At 44.6% G+C, this 8,954-nt stretch overlaps 1 protein-coding gene and 1 long non-coding RNA gene across 5 annotated transcripts in view; one reads left to right on the top strand and one right to left on the bottom strand.

Moving 5' to 3' along the window:
* Positions 1-2,817: 2,817 nt before the first annotated feature.
* LOC119963428 lies at positions 2,818-7,259 on the bottom strand. The gene is made up of 2 exons (XR_005460100.1): positions 7,004-7,259; positions 2,818-4,337 (listed from the first exon to the last, which is right to left on the bottom strand). It is a non-coding gene; the product is annotated as an uncharacterized LOC119963428 (long non-coding RNA).
* A 172-nt stretch (positions 7,260-7,431) lies between these two features.
* kiaa0232 (KIAA0232 ortholog) overlaps positions 7,432-8,954 on the top strand; it is a 129,668-nt gene continuing 128,145 nt past the window's right edge. For 2 of the 4 annotated variants that reach the window (XM_038792534.1, XM_038792532.1), the window contains exon 1: positions 7,433-7,648. The gene's annotated coding sequence lies outside the window, so the exon portion shown is untranslated. Of the gene's footprint in view, positions 7,649-8,954 lie in introns of all 4 variants that reach the window. The other 2 variants (XM_038792533.1, XM_038792531.1) reach the window with 2 other exon arrangements.

Genomic DNA, 8,954 nt, shown 5'->3' with positions numbered 1-8,954 from the left:
TCTCCAGGCTCAATTGCACCAACATTTTCCTTATTGGCCAATTGTTCATCTCTGATGAACACCAATTATCCAAACCCCTGCTGCACATACCCTATTGGTGTACTAACCTGACTTGCCTCTTACCCCAGTGCTTGTTGACCTAATGGTTTTTTGGCTGTCAGGAAACAAAAGTAATTTAAAATAATCTTTATTTGTTGGTATTGGAAATAAGGTATAGTTTGAGTAAGTTCAATTTTATGTTTCTGTGTAAGGGTTAAAACTTCAGCTAGCTCATGTTAAACAAAGGTGCCTGCATGTCTATGTTTTGGCATATGTACACCCAGTGCTGTTAGGGAGGAGTTCCAGGATTTTGACACAACAGTGAAGGAAATGTGATATATTTCCAAATCGGGGTAGCAAATGACTTAGAAGAACCTCCAGGTGGTGGAGTTCCCAGGTATCTGCTGCTCTTGCCCTTCCAGATGATAGTGGGATTGGAAGGTACTGCCCAAGGAACCTTGGCGAGTTACTGCAGCGCATCTTGTAGATGGTACACACGGCTGCTACCGTTCGTCGGTGGTGGAGGGTTTGAATGTTTGTGGAAGGGGTAGCAATCAAGCGGGTGCTTTTTCTTGGATGGTGTTGAGCTTCGAGAAGTGTTGTTGGAGCAGCACTCATCCAGGCAAGTGGAGAGTATTCCATTACACTCCTACTTGTGCCTTGTAGATGGAGGACAGGCTTTGGGGGGGGGGGGGGGGGGGTGGTTAGGAGGTGAGTTACTCAAAGGATTCCTAGCCTCTGACCTGCTTTGGTAGCCATATGGCTAGTCCAGTTCAGTTTCTGATCAATGGTAACCCCCAGGATTGTGGGGGATTCAGTGACAATAATGCCATTGAACATCAAGGGACAATAGCTAGATCCTCTCTTATAGGAGATAGTCATTGTCTGTCACTGTGGCGCGAATGTAACTTGCCGTTTGTCATCTTAAGTCTGGATATAGTCCAGGTCTTGCTGCATTTGGACATGGTCTGCTTCATTAACTGAGTCACCGCGAATGGTGCTGAACATGTGCAATCATCTGTGAACATCCCCACTTCTGACCTTATGATGGGAGGCCATTGATGAAGCACCTGAAGATGGTTAGGCCTAGGACACTACCCTGAGGAACTCCTGCAGTGACATCCTGGAGCTGAAATGATTAACCTCCAAACATCTTCCTTTGTGCCAGGTATGACTCCAACCAGCTGATAATTTCCTCCCTAATTCCCACCGATTACTGTTTTGCTAGGGCTCCTTGTGTCAAGGGCAGTCAGTCTCATCTCACATTCAGCTCTTTTGTCCATGCTTGAACCAAGGCTGTAATGAAGTCAGGTGACCGTGACAGACCCCCACACTAAGCGCCAATGAGCAAGTTATTGCTGAGTAAGTGCCGCTTGAAAGTACAGTTGATGACTCCATCATTTTGCTGATGATGGAGAGTAGACCGATAGGAGGGTATAATCCGAGTAGAAAGCAGCTCTCACAGAAACTGACAGTGCAGAGGCAGAACTTTGGAGTAAGGGGCAGAAAACAAGTCCCAGAAGCTAAAGGATAGTTCCAAAAACCAGGAAGATTCAAGTCAAAGGGACAAAGAACTGGAATTTGAACAAGGTACTGTTTACTGAAGTTAAAAGGGGCAGAGATAAGCTTCCAATAAAAGGCAGAGCAGCAAGGTGCAGACCTGATGAAGTTGGCTAGCGAGAAGCCAGATATCTGAAGTACTCCTCAGGTTGATGACACCTTAATACAGCCTGTGAAGCAGTGGTGTGCTATTGGAATGTCAGGGTACACGAGAGTAGGGAAGTTTGAATGCATGTGGCAATCCAAGGCTGGCATTTTTGGCTTCATAACATTTTCTAATTAATCTTTAAATGTTATACATTTTGGCAGCACATGAAAGAGAATGCTACACAAACATGTCTATTCTCAAGCTGCCTCTAAAAGACAGTTCCAAAATCTGAAACAAGGACAAAGTTAACTTGAGAAACGCCATTCTGACCTTTTATGACATTTAGAATTTAGGGACACTTCAATATATTCCCATTCAAAAGGTCCTCAGTCCTATACTGCTAGCTTATTCAAGATTGAACATTTGGACTTTTCACACAACATTTGTTGCAAGAAAATGCAATGGCAGTTTCAAAAAATAACGATAAATCAGGGTTATAGCCCTTCAGCTGATCAGCTGATGCTTTTTAAAATCTTATTTAGATTTCCTTGGTACTGTTTAATCAATTGCCATATATATCTTGCTTGGTACTATGTTCACCTGCTCAGTAATAATTTTGGCTGAGATTTAAAAGCATTATTTCATATTGACCCCGTAAAATAAACATGGAGCAATCTCATTTTAAGGCTGAATATGGATCCACACCTGAAAGATGAAAATAGAAGCATTTGAATCCATGCATCAACCAGTTTCCAAGCTAAAGTATGCAGAACTTAGAACAGAAATCCATTGCATGCCCCGAGGATTTAGCGAACAATAACAAGCTGATTCTTCAATGATCTTCACTAATACTTTGCCAGGGAAAACATTCATGTTTAATGATGCCATATAAATAGCCCTATTGTCTGGGACAATCTGTAATAATGACATTCAAATGACATTGCATGCATAGAGACAACTGCACATGCACAAGACCCGAGGCAATGAGACTGATATTCAGTAATCGCATTACAGAGTCAGTGGGTCTGCTATCTGGAGTTAAGCGCAGGGCTTTGGTAAAGTTAAGCAGAGTTTATCATGAAATAGTTTTATATTAAGTGTCACAAGAGCACAAACAACTAACAAAGAAATACATCATCACCAATCATGACATTTAATTTATATACTTCATAACTCAGGCAGTTTAGATAATACAAGATACAAATCATTGTATTCACTACATTCAATGGTTTCATTTATGTTATTCCAAATATAATTAGCTTCAAAACAATTCACGCAAACATCCCAAAATAAAACAATGAAAATATTCATCCATCTTAAAGACTATTTTTTAATGGGAATTCACTGCTAAGTTGTGCAAGGTAGAGACACTAATATACATATTTATATATAGGAGGGGAAAGAACCTCTGTGGAGCTCTTGCCAGAGTTACAGTGACACCTCAAAGGAAAGAACAAGTGCAGGAAAGGGGAGAACTGTGACTGTCCATTAGTTGGGCAGGCGAAGCATGTGGGAAAATAGAGGCCTTGCAGACACCGGTCCAGTCCAACTGCAACAATATACTTCATAACTGTTATGATAAGGAGAAAGTTCGAGATGGCACTGCAAGCAGAAGGTAGTCCAAAGAGTAGAGGAGCAGACTAGGTATATAGTATAGAAAATACAAATATATGGGGATATCGTGCTCTGCAACCATAAATAAAAGTCCAGAAGGGTGTGCTGCCTACCTACTGCCAGGGAAAGGGATATCTCAAAGCAGTTGGTAAAGAGTTTGGGAGGTGATAGATCAAGTTATCCTGGTTCTTGTTAGGTGAAATAAAAAACAACTGAAGGTGTAGGCTCACCAAAAATATACAGATGCTTAAAGGGTTAAATTCTGAAGGCAGGTTGCATAAGGCTGGTTTGTATTTCTTTGAGTTTAGGAGCTTCATGGGTGCTTTAAGCAAGATAATGTCATTTGATATAGAGAAACCATTTCCGCTGTTGGGGGAACAAAGGGGCACAATTTTGAAATTGAAGCCAGGCAAGTTAAGATCAAAACCAGGAAACATTATTTCACACGGTAGTGGAAATTTGGAACACTATTTCCCAAAATATTTTGGGTGCTGGTGAAATTTTCAAAACTAAGATCAATATAATATTGTTAGGCATGGGTATTAAAGGACTGTAGAAATAAGCAATATTCCTTCTATGGGTGCACAGTTGCTCAACACTCAAATGTACTGTGCAGAGAACAAACAGGCCTTGCACAATGTTCCCTTTAAGATGCACGTGTCTATGGCTGCTTGACAACCTTAAAGGCACTGCCCAGTTCAACAAGCGGCACATGCACTTCAAACAGAAATGAGAGGGACACCAGAACTAAAGCAGGTGCAGATCAGCTATGATCTAACAAAATGGCAGTGTACGCTCAAGAAGTCAAATGGCCAACTCCTATTCCACAAGACCATTGCATATTATAATGTTAAAGGGAAATCATGCAATTAAATTTTAAAAAGAGTGCAATTTATACTTATTAACACAATGGGCGTGAACAAGGCAAAGAAGGCAAAATACTAGGCAGTCCATCAAGTCTGTTCGAACAGTCATGGTTAAATTCATCGTCGTCATGCCCAGTGTACTTTTGACTTGCTTTTAGTGGTGCAACCTCCTGGAACAAGCAAAAGACATTAAAAGAAATGTTAGGCCAGTTCATAAATTTAAAAAATCTGGGAATTTTTTTTCTCACCCAAGTTCCATGGCATCAAATTGACTTTGAAGTTAATACCCACTGTCCCGCTTTTTGTACAGTTATATCAGGCACAGCAAGGAACTCGTCCAGCTCTTTCTTGAAATGTTACAGAGAATTCACACATACCATGCAAGTCTATTAACTGTTCCAAGTGTTGATAACCATTTGCATAAAGAAAAAAAAAACTTAACTGACATTTAACCTACTCTTGTGTTTGCAGAGCTTATAAACATGACACCCTGTTTACCCTAATCTATTTCAAAGTCTGTCCTGACAGATAAGGGTCTGACTTGTGCCAAAAACATGAAAAACAATTTAGCCCCTTCGCTAATTTGAATATTTCAATTAAATCTCTCAGAGACCTGAGCTTTTCTGAAAGTGCGAGAGCTTTTATAAATTGAGATTATTTAACTAGTCTTCCTTGTATATGTATTTTAAGGCTTCCAATATCGCCCACCATGTGAGGGGACCAGAAATGAACACAGTATTCAAGATGAGGCCTAACTAAACTATTATACAAGGTCATTGTAGTTATTTGAGTTTCACACCGAATTATCCTTGCTATACATCATGCCAATCTACTTGCCTCCCCAATAGTGGTACCATACTCTTATAAAAATTGTCCGTTGCAAAAAAGCACCCAATTCAATCCGATATCAATCTTACTAGACTCCACCATAATTAAGTTAATTATTATACAACCTCTTGTCAAAAGTTCTTGAAACTCCTTGCCCCACCAATCTGGTTAACTTCTCAAAAAATTAAATATTTCCAGGTAATTCCACCATTAATAGAAAACACAGGTACTTGCATGATTATTTAAAAAGAAATATTGCACTTGCACTCTTTTCCGATTCTCTTGGCAGACCAACCATCTTATAACCACCACAGCTTATAAAAGAATGCAGTTTCTGCTCACCTGCAGTCAGACCGAATTGGTGTGGCACATTTAAATGCACTGATCACTACATTCGACCAAATAACAGTCGGGAGAAAAAAAAGGACCACATTAAAAGCATAAGCAATTGTAAAAAAATCTGAAATAAAAGTATCCTTATGATTAAAAGAAAATTTATAAAGATACTTCCTCTTGCTATTTTATTTGAAGCAGCTAGTTTGTTTCAGATGACAAAATTAGAAAAACTAAAAAAATACACCCTTTCAGTCTTTTTTGGAAAATAAAGAGAAAAGGACGTGGAAATATCTACTGCAATTTCAGTAAAAGTAACTAACTTATTTTGTCTGTATTTTATTTACAATGCTGGACATCAGAGATTCTAGAAATCAAGTACACTAACTTATGTACGATAAATTATTTTTCTTTTAATATAAATATATTAATATATTTATGCAAGAAATGCATAATGAGAAATCATATTTTCAGCCTGACCTGATGGCTCCTTAATGTCAGAGTTAAAATTACTCCTGGTATACGAGTTATCGTGAACAGTTCATTACATACTTCTAATATTTTTTAAAATAAATTAGAGTATCCAATTATTTGTTTCCAAGTAAGAGGCAATTTAGGATGGCCAATCCACCAACTCTGCACATCTTTGGGTTGTGGGGGTGAAACCCACGCAAACACATGGAGAATGTGCAAACTCCACACAGACAGTGACCCACGGAGCTGGGATCGAGTAGGTGGATTGGCCAGCATGGTAGCACATTGGTTAGAACTGTAGCTTCACAGCACCAAGGACCCGGGTTCAATTCCCAGCTTGGGCCACTGTCTGTGTGGAGTCTGCATGGGTTTCCTCTAAGTGCTCAGGTTTCCTCCTACAAGCCCCAAAAGACATGCTTGTGAGGTGAATTGAACGTTCTGAATTCTCTCGGTGTACCCAAACAGGTACCAGTGTGGGGCGACCAGGGGACTTTCACAGTAACTCAACTGCAGTGTTAATGTAAGTCTACTTGTGACAATAAATAAGATTATATTATATTAAACATAACAGAAATATAATGGGGGGGGGGGGGGGGGGGAAACTATCTGGAAAGAGTTGGCACGGGCTCAAAAGCTTCCTCTTTGCCCTTAATAGCTCTGTGGTTCCATATGCCGGACTTACAACCCCCCCGGGTAGGGTAGCAGTCTTTTCAGAAACTAATTTTCAAGAGGCCAATGGCAGCTTAAAAAACAAATCAGACCCAATGTCCACTGGCACTGAGCACCAGTGAGCTCACAGTTGCAGCCATAGCAACTCGCACCCCTTCCTTCCTTACCTGCCTGCTTTACAGTGAGCTCAACACGAGGAATAAAATACTGGGGCAAAACTCCAACACTAAAAAGGTAAGGCCAAAGTGCATCACTCACCGGCAACGCACGCTGCCTGTGAACTGGAATAAGAAACGGACACCGGTATAGGAGACCTGTGCCGTTTTATTCAAGACTGCCAGCCACCTCTTTAGCCAACCCCAAGCGAAAGCAGGCATCTGAGCGGATTTGCAGACTTTTGCTCAGCCTCTATGCCCCCGCCCCAGGTGACAGCGTTCCCAAATCCCGGCTGTGTTTCCGTGACAACCGGTCCATAATTCCTCAGCACAAGGGCCGTTACCAACCCGCCACACAGGAGAATAAGTCAACTCACAGGAGAGATGATGTCCCAGGTTGAAGATTAAACATGGTGGGAGGGAGTCCGGGCCTCGGCCGAGCTGGCCCCTCCGCGCACTCTGGCCCCCAATATCCTCACCCGCGGTAGGCGGAGGGAGACCCAGCCCACCTCCCACTCGCGGGTGTGAAAGGGAAAGGGTGCGCATGCGCACGTCCTCCCCGTTTCCCCGCCGGTCCCGGCTACCTCCAACCTGCGCGCGCTGACGTCAACGAGCGGCGGAGTGATCGTCCTGCGGGGGGGGAGGGGCGGGGAGTGAGAGGGGGAGGGGTGGGACGTAGGGGGAGGGGGGCTGGGGCGGGGCTACGCTGAGGCGGCGGCCTTGTCGCCTGACTACGTGCTTCCCTTGGCGACGCGGGAGGGGGCGGGGAGGAGGCCTCTCTCTCTCTCGCGGCTCTGTCAGGCTGCGGCTTTTGAGCAGCGGCGGCGGGGATAGGGAAAAGAAAGGTGGGGGGGGGAGGAACGTCAATCGAATCACGAGAGCGAGCGGGACCCGAGGAAGAGAGAGTGGGGGGGTGTGTGTGTGGGCGATCCCTGCTTGCTAACAGCCGGACACACAGGGAGAGAGAGAGATCGGGGCCGCGCATCCTCATCCTGCCTCCTGTAAGCGGAGAAGAAGTCAAGGTAACATTCAGCGAATGCCGGGCTGTTTTCATTCTGCTCCTCTCGCCGGTTGCCGGGCCGGGAGGGGAGGGGAGGGGAGGGGGGCGCAATGGTACGTTCCCTTGCGGCGAAGTTAACCCCGGCCGCGGTGGGGGCGTGTTTGTGTTTTTAAATGTCAGCCGGCGGCCTCGAGCTGCGTCAGAACGGTTTAAATATTCAAAAAAAACACAACTCTGGCTTTATTCCGAGTGACAGGTCGGTCAAGCGTTGGATTTCACCCCCCCCCCCCCCCCGATCGGGGGGGGGGGGGGGGGGGCGACGCCTATTTGGGAACGCCAATGTCTTGCCTTCCACACATTTATATGCACACATGCGGATTGTCAGTAAGCGATGGGGTTTATTGGAATAAGGGCAAGTGCGTATGCGTTTGATCCACTTGTCGTCCCCCGTGTTTGTCCTTATCCGCCGGGGCCTCGCTGGAATCAATGGCTATCGTGACAACCTGACTTGATGCCCTCTTCGGCCATTGTGACGTCCGGCGACGGACGGCGCTCTCGACCAGTGAGGAAGTGGGCCTGCCCCCCACGTCAGGGCGTCGCCGCCCATCTCCGCCAATCGACAGCCGGAAGGGGCGGGGTCTCCCGCCTCCTTGTTCAGGTTAGGTGGAGGAGTCACACGGCGGCTTGGTGGGGTGGCCGGGGTCCATTTTCACCGACCCGGCTGATTCCTGGTTGAAAAGCGCGCCAGCTTTTCTTTCCCACTTGTTCTCTTCCCCTCTTCGCAAATGCGTGAGCTGCACGGATAATGCGCCAAGGCCCCGGTCTTTTTAAATCCCCCTGACAGTTCCCAGACTTAAGTTGAGCAAAAGGTCAAGTTCAAAAATGGGGTCGAATTTTTTTAAAAATGCACCCGCTTGTTGTCACTTTAAAGCCCCTTGTTAGATTTGTAAACGATATTGATCCCCCTCCCCCCCCCCCCCCCCCCCCCCCCATTTAAGCACCCCATACATTTTCCAGCTAAAATTAAAGCAAAGTGCCGCGGATGCTGGAAATCCGAAATAAGGACAGGCAACTCCAGCATTTTTCGTTTACGAGCTTGTCACGTTCATGTTCTATACACCGTTGGCATGACCTTTCCTATTCAACCTGTCATGTTGTTCCTGCGCCTCCGGTTTGTTTGTTTAGGCAGTCAGCCCAATTTGAGGCGAGAGATTGCTGCTACAACCGAATTTTATTTTCCTGTCAGTACTTAGTTGATGGGCAAGGTTAGGTTCCAAGTGTGGATCGGATTGAGGCTGTAGTTTTTGGTCCACCTGGTGCAGAGTCTG

The sequence above is a fragment of the Scyliorhinus canicula genome, chromosome 3 (genome assembly GCF_902713615.1).
Source record: "Scyliorhinus canicula chromosome 3, sScyCan1.1, whole genome shotgun sequence".
Classification (NCBI taxonomy): domain Eukaryota; kingdom Metazoa; phylum Chordata; class Chondrichthyes; order Carcharhiniformes; family Scyliorhinidae; genus Scyliorhinus; species Scyliorhinus canicula.
This window is presented reverse-complemented; position numbering and strand designations above follow the sequence as displayed.